Source organism: Petaurus breviceps, unplaced genomic scaffold (genome assembly GCF_028583685.1).
Source record: "Petaurus breviceps papuanus isolate PSGF00001 unplaced genomic scaffold, PetGlider_PUasm1.0 90977, whole genome shotgun sequence".
In the NCBI taxonomy this organism is placed as follows: domain Eukaryota; kingdom Metazoa; phylum Chordata; class Mammalia; order Diprotodontia; family Petauridae; genus Petaurus; species Petaurus breviceps.
Genome location: NW_027187391.1, coordinates 33,725,914 through 33,735,511, shown reverse-complemented (window position 1 = coordinate 33,735,511; position 9,598 = coordinate 33,725,914).

Sequence of the window (9,598 nt, the reverse complement as noted above, 5' to 3'; positions counted from 1 at the left end):
TTGGCAGCCACCCTGGGGATGCTGGGGTGCTTGTTGCTACAATATTTCTTTCTGATTAATTACTGAAAAACAGATGGGAATATAATGGTGATGATAATGATGGTGATGATGATAACTAGCATTTATATAGCTCTTTAAGGTTTGTGAAATGTTTTATACATGTTAGTTCATTTGATTCTCACAACCTGGGGTGTGGGTGTTATTGTTACCCCTATTTTACAGATGAGGAAATTGAAGCTTCTGTAGGTTAAATGACTTTCCCAGGGTCACAAAGTTAGGGAGTTTCCTCAGGCAGTATTAAAATTTACATCTTCCTGATTCCAAGTATTATGTGCTATCCACTGTACCATCTAGATGGTAGTTTGACATGTTTCTATTAGCTGGCTGAGAAAATGAAGGACTGGGAATTGTAATTTCCCAGATTCCATGTAACTCCCCCTTCAGGGTCATTCATGATTTGAGTAATTACAGGTGTAGATTAGGCAGGTTCTCATTTCTGAATGAAACATAACTGATACCAAACATGTATCAGGTCAGATGGCATGATATGGCCTGTAGAAAAATTAGTTTTATTTCAGAAGCTTGAGAGATATCTACTGATATTTACTGGGCAAATATTTTGTTAGTTCACTGCTCTCTTTTTCTGTTGTATAATTTGTCAATTTACTCTTGCAAATAAATATCCTTTCTTGAAACAAGATATTCAGTATTTGGTAAAGAAAAATAGGGTTGGAAGCTCCAAAAGACAGAGGTATCCTGGTAGCATTTTGTGTCTTGAATTTTGGGTTCCATTTGAATAAAAGGAGAAGGAAAAGGAAGATGGCAGGGAATTCCAGATGTAGAGAATGATGTGAGCAAAAGGAGAAGGATCTAAGAGTAACCGTGGGGCTGTAATCTAGTTTGGCCTGTATGTTAGGAAAGCTTCAATCTTGGTTATGAGGAGATGGTTTACCTGGGACCCAGATCAGTCCACAAAGTCTGTGAGCTGGCCAATTATGGCAAAAGTGGCACTGCAGGTTTTGTCTGATGGGAATGTCTGTAATTACAAAGGAAGTGCAAGTCTTAACCATTTTACTTAGAAAGTTGAGGCTCAGAGTAGTTAAGGATTTGCACAAAGTCATACAGTTAGAAATTGGTAGAGCCACCGTTCAAACACAAATCCAGTGATCTCGTCACTACATATCATTCTGTAATAATTTTTAAATGATCAGTCTTTAAATTTCTAACTTGTTAAGGAATCTTTATGAGGTTTGAGGTTTTCATCATAAACATATTATCCAGTCGATTTTACATGGTAATGAACATTAAGATTAATGTTATATATGAAACTGATCCCAAACGGAGCCCTTTGCTCAGGTGGCTGGAGTTTTTCTAAAGTTTAGTGGCATGGAGTCAAGGTCAATTATCCATCCAGGAGTATTTATTAGCTGAGTGCATTATCTGAATTGTCCACCAGGTGTCGGTACTCTACATAAGGCACTTCAAGCTTTGTTAGTTTTTCTTCATCACACAATAGGAGGGTAGCTTTTTCCTCAGTGACTGCAAAATATTCCTGATGGCCACCAGAGCACTGTCTGCAAATGCCTAGGCTGCTACTCCCTGCCCAGCTAAGCCTAGAAGGAGGCAGAGGTGTTTTTATTAACTCTTTCCTTGTTGGCAGGGTCCCCATTTAACCTAGGAGATACTAAAAATTTTAAAATGTGAAATATACGCTCTCTAGCTAGATCAGAGACCTCATTCCATAGTGTATGCCCCTCTCTCTGTTCATTTCACCATATGGATTCAGAGACTTAGCAGACTGTGATCACATAGGATCAAACAAAAAGAAAACTAGATCAGATACTTCTATATACAAACATTCATTTCCAGCCATTTTTGGGGTTGTATGGACGGGTTTGGCTATATAAGAGAAATGTAAAGCAGAAGATATTTAATTTTGTGTCTTCTACATTAGAAATATGAAAGTTATTGAATAAGTCTAGCCATAGTGATTTCTTCTCCCACCAGGTGGTCCCTGATTATTGCCTTCCATTCTAACCTGGTAGTGAACAGTAGAAGTGAATGGAAGGAATGAGTGGAGCCATGGTCTGGAGTCGATAAGACCTAAGTTCAAATCCATCCTCAGACACTTACTAGCTGTGTGATCCTGGGCAAGTCACTTAATCTCTATTAGCCTTAATCCACTGGAGAAAGTAATGGCAAACAATTTCAGTATCTTTGCCAAGAAAACCTCATGGACAGAATGGCCACATATGGACATGACTCAACAACTACAAGAAGATAGCACTGGAGCAATGTACATGTAACAAGTGTGTTGAGAGACAATAGATTTGCTTGGTATGGTATTCCTAAACTCCAATGTCCATTGGTAGCTAGGACCCATGACGGGAGAGGTACCAATAGCCAAGTTTAAGGTTTTACATTTATCTAGACGAGATCTTCAGGCAAAGTCTGTATGATCATTTATTGAGGTTGTTGTAGAAGTATGGATTGAAAGATTGCTTAGAGGAGGAAGGGAGGGAGAAAAATTTGGAACTCAAAATCTTATAAATATAAATGTTGAAAACTATCTTTATATATAATTGGGAAAAAAAACCTATTTACATACATGCAAAAAATGATACCAAGCTGCTCCCATTGGGGGGAAAAGAGAGAAATATTCTTATAGGGATGTATGATTGTGGATTTTGTAAAAATGTAGCCACTAAAATTATACAAATTCAACTTTAACAAAAAAAGAAGTATAGGTTGAACTCTGACATCCCTTCTAACTCTTGATTTTCTGTGATTTTGTGAACACTTCTCCTTTAAAGGGAGGAAACCCACTACTTGCTAAGGCAAGCCACTCCACTTTTGGATAACTCTAATTGTTGGGAAAAACTTCCCAATATGAAGCTGAAATCTACTTTCCTGCGACTTTCATCTATTGCCTCTCATAGTGTGTAAATATAATTTCTGAAATGTATGAGAACCTTTCAAAAACTTGAAGATGGTATTATATCTGTTCCATATTCCCTTTTTCTCCAAGACTTCTCTTTTTAAGGTTAAACATTTCCAGTTTCTTCAGCCCACCCCCATATGATCTGATTTGTTATCTCTTGACCAGCTTAACTGCCATCTTCCAGTCAAGTCAAATTTACCAATGTCTTTTTAAAAATGTGGCACCCATTATCAAATCAACAGAGCTGTTACTTCCCTAGTCCTGGACAGTCTATATTATTGCTAAGCCAAAGTTATCATGGATATTTTTATTAGCATCTTTGGTCACAAATTCTCTGATTTTTAGATATTATTATTGAAAAGTTACATTATAATTACCCACTAGATGGCAGTGACATCCTCAGAATGTTCTGCAAAGTGGTTAAATGGCAGTTTACTATGAGTCAGACACAGGATGGCCTCCGTATGTCAAATCCAGTGTGATCATAATCTTTGAGGCTCCAAGTGTACTTTGACCCCTTACCCCTTCTTTTAAATATCAACAATCCTCTCAGTGCCTTGAAAAAGCTAAAGCTGGTATTTTACCTATGCAGAAACTCATTGCACAATGGGTTTTATGATAACCCACCACATACCTTTTTGTAATTAGAGTAAACAGAATTCAAGGAGTTAATTGAGTGATGGTTTGTTGTCATCAGAGAGTCCCTGATGTCCTTTCTAGTAAAATTTTACATGTTATCAAGAATGGGGTCACAACCCCAATTGCCTTTCCTTCCCCGCTCCAAAAAAAAAAATAGGATATTTAATTTTTTCTTCCTATAAGAAGAGATGAGACATGAACATAAATTAATTGGAGAATAGACCACGATAAGTATCAATAAGGAATTATTAAGCATGTATTTTGTGTCAGGCACAAAGGTGCTGGAAATATAAAGACAAAAATGAGATAGTCCTTGTCCTGTTAGCATTAATGTTATAGTCAAGGAAACAATATATACATTCATAAACAAACACATTTCCTTGCCTATCTATCTATCTATCTATCTATCTATCTATCTATCTATCTATCTATCTATCTATCTATCTATCTATCTACCTACCTACCTATCTATCTATCTATCTATCTATCTATCTATCTATCTATCTATCTATCTATCTATCTATCTACTATCTCTATACACACCTAAATATAAAATACATGTATGCAACTACGTATGTACATACAAGCAGATATAATGTAATTTTTAAAGGAAGGTATTAGCAAATGAAGAGGTAGACAATCAGGAAAGTCTTCATGGAGAAGATGATATTTGAGCTACACCTTGAAAGAAAGTAGTTATTCTAATAAGCAGAGGTGAAGAAGGAATGTCTTCTAGGCAGGGGGGAGAGCCAGTACAAAGGTAAGGAGATTGGGGATAGAGTGTTGTGTATAAGGAACAGTAAGAAGGCTAGTTGGTCTGAATTATAACATATATGAAGGGGAGGAATGTATAATGGCAATGTGTAATATAAGGCTGGAAAGATAGAATGGGAACAGATTAAATGCCAAACAGAGCAATTTGAGTTTGTGTTTGACCCAGGAGACATTAGGGATCTGCTAAAATAAATGAGTAGGGAAATGACAGGATCAGACATGAGCTTTAGAAAAATCACTTTGTGATTTGGATGGGAGTGAGGAGAGACTAGATATAGTTAGGAGGTTATTTTAATAGACTAAGTAATGGGTGATGAAAGCCTGAATTTGGATGATGACTGAGTGAGTGAAGAGAAGGGGACAGATGGGAGAAATATTGTGAAGATAAAAAAATGACTAGAGATGACAACTGGTTGAATATATAGAAAAAGTAAGAGTGGGGAGTTGAAGATGGCAGGTTTGTCTTTTGCATTTAGGAATATCATATTCTTGGCTCTCTTCTCCATTAAGGTGACTGCTGCCGTGTCTTAGGTGGTCCTAACTCTTGCGTATTGGTACCTGAATAATTCTGTATGCTAGAAGCTTTGGATTTTGTCTGTGATATATCCCTGGAAATTTTCATTTTGGAATTTCTTTCAGGTTGGCATTATTAAAGTATTTCGAGGTGGTGAGGTGGCGCTGGCCCTGGATTCAGGAGGACCTGAGTGCAAATCTGGCCTCAGACACTTAATACTAACTGTGTGACCTTGGGCAAGTCGCTTAACCCCAATTGCCCTGCCTTCCCCCTCCAAAAACAAACAAAAAAGTATTTCCGTTTTTACTTTAACCACTGATTCTAAGGGAGAATTCTTGGGAGAAATTCTAAGGGAGTATTCTTGGGAGAAATTCTAAGGGAGTATTCTTGGGAGAATTTATGATTTCTTGAAATATGTCATACAAGCTTTTTTATTGGTCATTATTTATAGGTAGCCTAATGATTCTTAGATTATCTATCCTTAATCTGTTTTCCTCATTAGTTGTTTATTATAATATAAACCTTACATTCTCTTCTATTTTTTTAATGTTAAGATTTTATTTTTATGTTATCTTATGTAGTAATTTTTCTTTTTGGCCTATTCTTATTTTAGGGGAATTCAATTCCAAATAAAAATTTATATTATATAATTAAAGTGATAAAATATGAGATTTATTCTACCTACAATTTTTAAAACTAAATATACAGTCACAAAATATATATTATATATAATATATATAAATATAAAGTTATAAAACTCAAATTATAAGATAATTATGAATGTTTTACATGGGACTTTCTGTAAGAACTAAAAGAAGTAATCCAGGAAGAACTCATATGCTTACTATTATTTCCAATACTCAATATCAAATTTTTTTTACTTGAAAAACTTGATTTAATATAAATGACATTTTTGATGAAATAAGTTACAATGGAAGATGTTTAACATAATATAATAATTATATATAAGCTTAATTTCACTGTTGGACTTTTTTATTTGAACAAAGGCTTAAAATATTTGCCTTAACACCAAATAAACACAGTCTTAAATCTGGTTCTACGTCAATTATGTTTTTGTATTTTGATTTAAAACAAGAATAAAGTGAAAGCATTTGCTCACACAAATGTGTGGTAGAAAATGGTAGGAGAAATGTACAGGCTCTCTTGCTAAGAGATGGAAATTCATTGTTTTTTTAATCTACCTAACCGATTGATAAAAATGAATAGTTAGTTATGACATAAAATATTTATTTTTCCAGTGGCTAATGTCAAGTGTTTTGTTAAGTGACCAATGTACAGGAAGCAAAATTTCATATCTTCATTTCTAACAATATTTATATTTTAAACTTTTAAATTATTTAAATTTAAATTTTAAACATTTATGCAAAGAATCTCTTTAGATGTGACTTCCTTCTCTTCTGCCACTGCCACTCTGGCTATAATCTCACAGATACTGTACTGAACAGTTGATCAGTGTTGCCGACCATTTGAAAATCCACCAGATGGAAGAATGGTAACATAAGCAGAGGGTAAGTTTAAATCAGAAAACATCATTAAAACTGGAATGAGAGGCAACATAAGTTTTGTTTCTGCAGAACATTTGTAATGGTCCATGATGTTTTTAAGATGACTTACAATGCACATGCTCAGATATCATGGTTTTCAGACAGCCTAACATTTGCTTTGCAAGAAGGCAAACCATCTTGATCATGTGATTGTGATGACGTATGATTACAGAATGAATAACAGAGAGGAATGAGGGAACTACTCTGATGCAGTGTACAAAACACAAATGAGGGCACGTGCTTGCATATGACCATCTGTTGGGATCTGATTTGCCCTTTGAATGTTGAACTTTTGGCACAACTTGGAAACCATTTGGGGACAGATTGATCTAATCACTGCATAAGCATGAATATTGTTATACACATGATGGTTCAGTGGATGTGGTGCTGAATCTGGAGTCAGGAGGACCCAAGTTCAAATCTGGCCTTAGACACTTACTGTGTGGCCCTGGATAAGTCACTTAACCTCTGTTTGCCTCAATTTTCTCATCTGTAAAATGGGGATAATAATAGCACCTACCTTCCAAGCCCATTCTGAGGATCAAATGAGATAATAATTGTAAAGAACTTAGTACAGTGCCTGGCACATAGTAAGCACTATATAAATATTAGCTGGTATTATGGTGATTTTGAATCACTGCAGAAAAAGAAACCTATGCTTCAAACACACTCATACTTGTTGTCATGGAGGAAAACTCTATTTCTAATATAATTGGACAATTACTGACTGCTGAAAGTGCCATTAAATGATCTCCTTGGATCATCATAATGAACTTGCTAGGGGATTGTGTACCATTTACTGCTTTACCATAGTGCCTGAGAATTAATACTTTAAAATTACTGATCAAAGGAAAAAGTCATGCTTTAGTAATAGTTGCAAACCACTGTTAACAGGCATAATGTTGGCCTTGTGGCTGGAATGAAAATACTTGTATTTTGGGGAGTTATAGTAAATTCATTACTACGTGCTTGGTTTTGGGTGGGAAGGCTATTCAGGCTGAGATTTAGGGTTTTCTGGTACTATTAATCAACGTTATATTAAGGAAATCAAATAATGGCACAGTCAGTACGAGTCAGTACAAGGCTGGTTCTCTCTGAAAAGTGGATTTACTTTGTCTAATATCAGGGTGTCCATATCAAAAAGGATAACTCAAGAAAGAATGAAAAACTTCTTCCCTTGAAGAGAGTATTTAAAAAGAAAATACTGTTGGTATTTTATATATAAACCAGAAACAGGTTGGTACAGGTACAGGTCTTTATTTTTCAAATTATTAATGGTTTTCAAAAAATAGAGAACTTTCTTTCAATCATTATGATTCTGGGTATGTCTATAAAATACTCAAACAGCTGAAAAAAAAAGGAAAAATTCTGCAAGTCCGATTGTTTGGTTTACATGATGCGAAGCAGCCAGTTTGGCTGATCTATCAAATAATCAATAGACAATCCACCAAAAGAATTTAGTAAGAGGCTACCATGTGCCTACATCAGGAATATAAGCCCAAAGAATAAATCAATGCCTACTATCCTTATCTTGAAGGGTTGTTGTGAGGATCAAATGATATAATATTTATACCGGATACAAAGTAAGTGCTTTATAAATGCATATTCCCTTCCTCCCCCCAAGTAGCTTGCATTCTAATTTCTTCTGAATTGAATGGATTAGACCCAGGGGTGGGGAACCTGTTGTGGCCCTCTAGGTCCTTGGGTAGGGCCTATTGACTGAATTCAATCCTTTCGACTTCACAGAACAAATCCCCTCAATAAAAGTATTTGTTCTATAAAAATTGGACTAAATGAGAAGGCCATATCCTAGGACCTAGAAGGCCTCGTGTGACCTGGGAGCTGCAGGTTCTCCAGCCCTGGATTAGCCAGTAATAGTTATGTCAGTTATGTAAATTCAGTGCTTCTTGGACATCTATGAAAGCTTAATAAATGATTTCATTTCTCAGAGTAAGTAAAATTCTCCCACTTTGAATTGGATGTGTAAAGATGTTTAGCCGCTAGTATTAAAGTGCTAAGCTTTCCCTGGTCCAGGCTGGACCTGTGGCTCTTAAAGAAGAGGCATTCACCAAATATTTGTCAGATGGTGTTCGTTGGTGGTACAATATTTATTTTATTATCTCGTTGACATAACAGTGCTGTTTGTTGATGTTTTGTATGACCACATCCAAGGGCCTGGAAGCTTTCCCACTGTTTTGCCTCTTGTCAGTAATAGAAACTGTTTTCATGTCAACACAGATATAAGGGACAGGGAAACCAGAAACAGGATAGTAACATCAACAACTTTATTCACTCAAGTTTTAGTTGATAAATTACATAGTTGTAAAGTATCACCTTTAAAAACAAAAAAGTTATATATTCCATTAAATGTTATATATATATTCCATTAAAAGTTATATATCCCAAATGTTTATAGTTAAAGCATATACATTTGTCTGACATGTAGAGTACAATATTTAACTTTACTTACGTAGAAAATGTGTGGATTGATACTGATCCTGGCAAATTTGGGCGGGGAGGCAAGGAGAAAGGAATAATGACAATAACAGCTAACATCTATATAGTGCTTATTATGTGCCATGCACTATGCCAAGAACTTTACAGCCATCTAATGTGAACCTCGTATCAACCCTGAGAAATAGGTGCTATTGTTATCCCCATTCTACAGATGAGGAAAATGAGGCAAACAGAGGTTAAGTGACTCACCCAGGGTCAAAGAACTAGTAAGTGTTGGTGGCCAGATTTGCATTCATCTGCCTGACTCCAGGCCTAGCACTTTATCTGCCACACCACCTAGCTGCCCCTAATTAGATGAGACAATGTAATCAATCTATCCATATTTATTGTGTGTCTATGTATTATAACAACAACAATAATAATAATGATAGATGAATTAAACTTTGGGACTTAGAAATTTTGAAGGATATATCTGTAAAATAGCAGTAATAATAGCAACTACCTTCCAAGGTTGATTTAAGGAGCAAATGAGATAATATTTCTAAACTGCTTAACATAAGGCCTGGCACAGAATTGGTGTTTAATAAGGGCTTGCTTCCTTCCTTCCTTCCTTCCTTCCTTCCTTCCTTCCTTCCTTCCTTCCTTCCTTCCTTCCTTCCTTCTTCCCTCCCTCCCTCCCTCCTTCCCTCCTTCCCTCCTTCCCTCCTT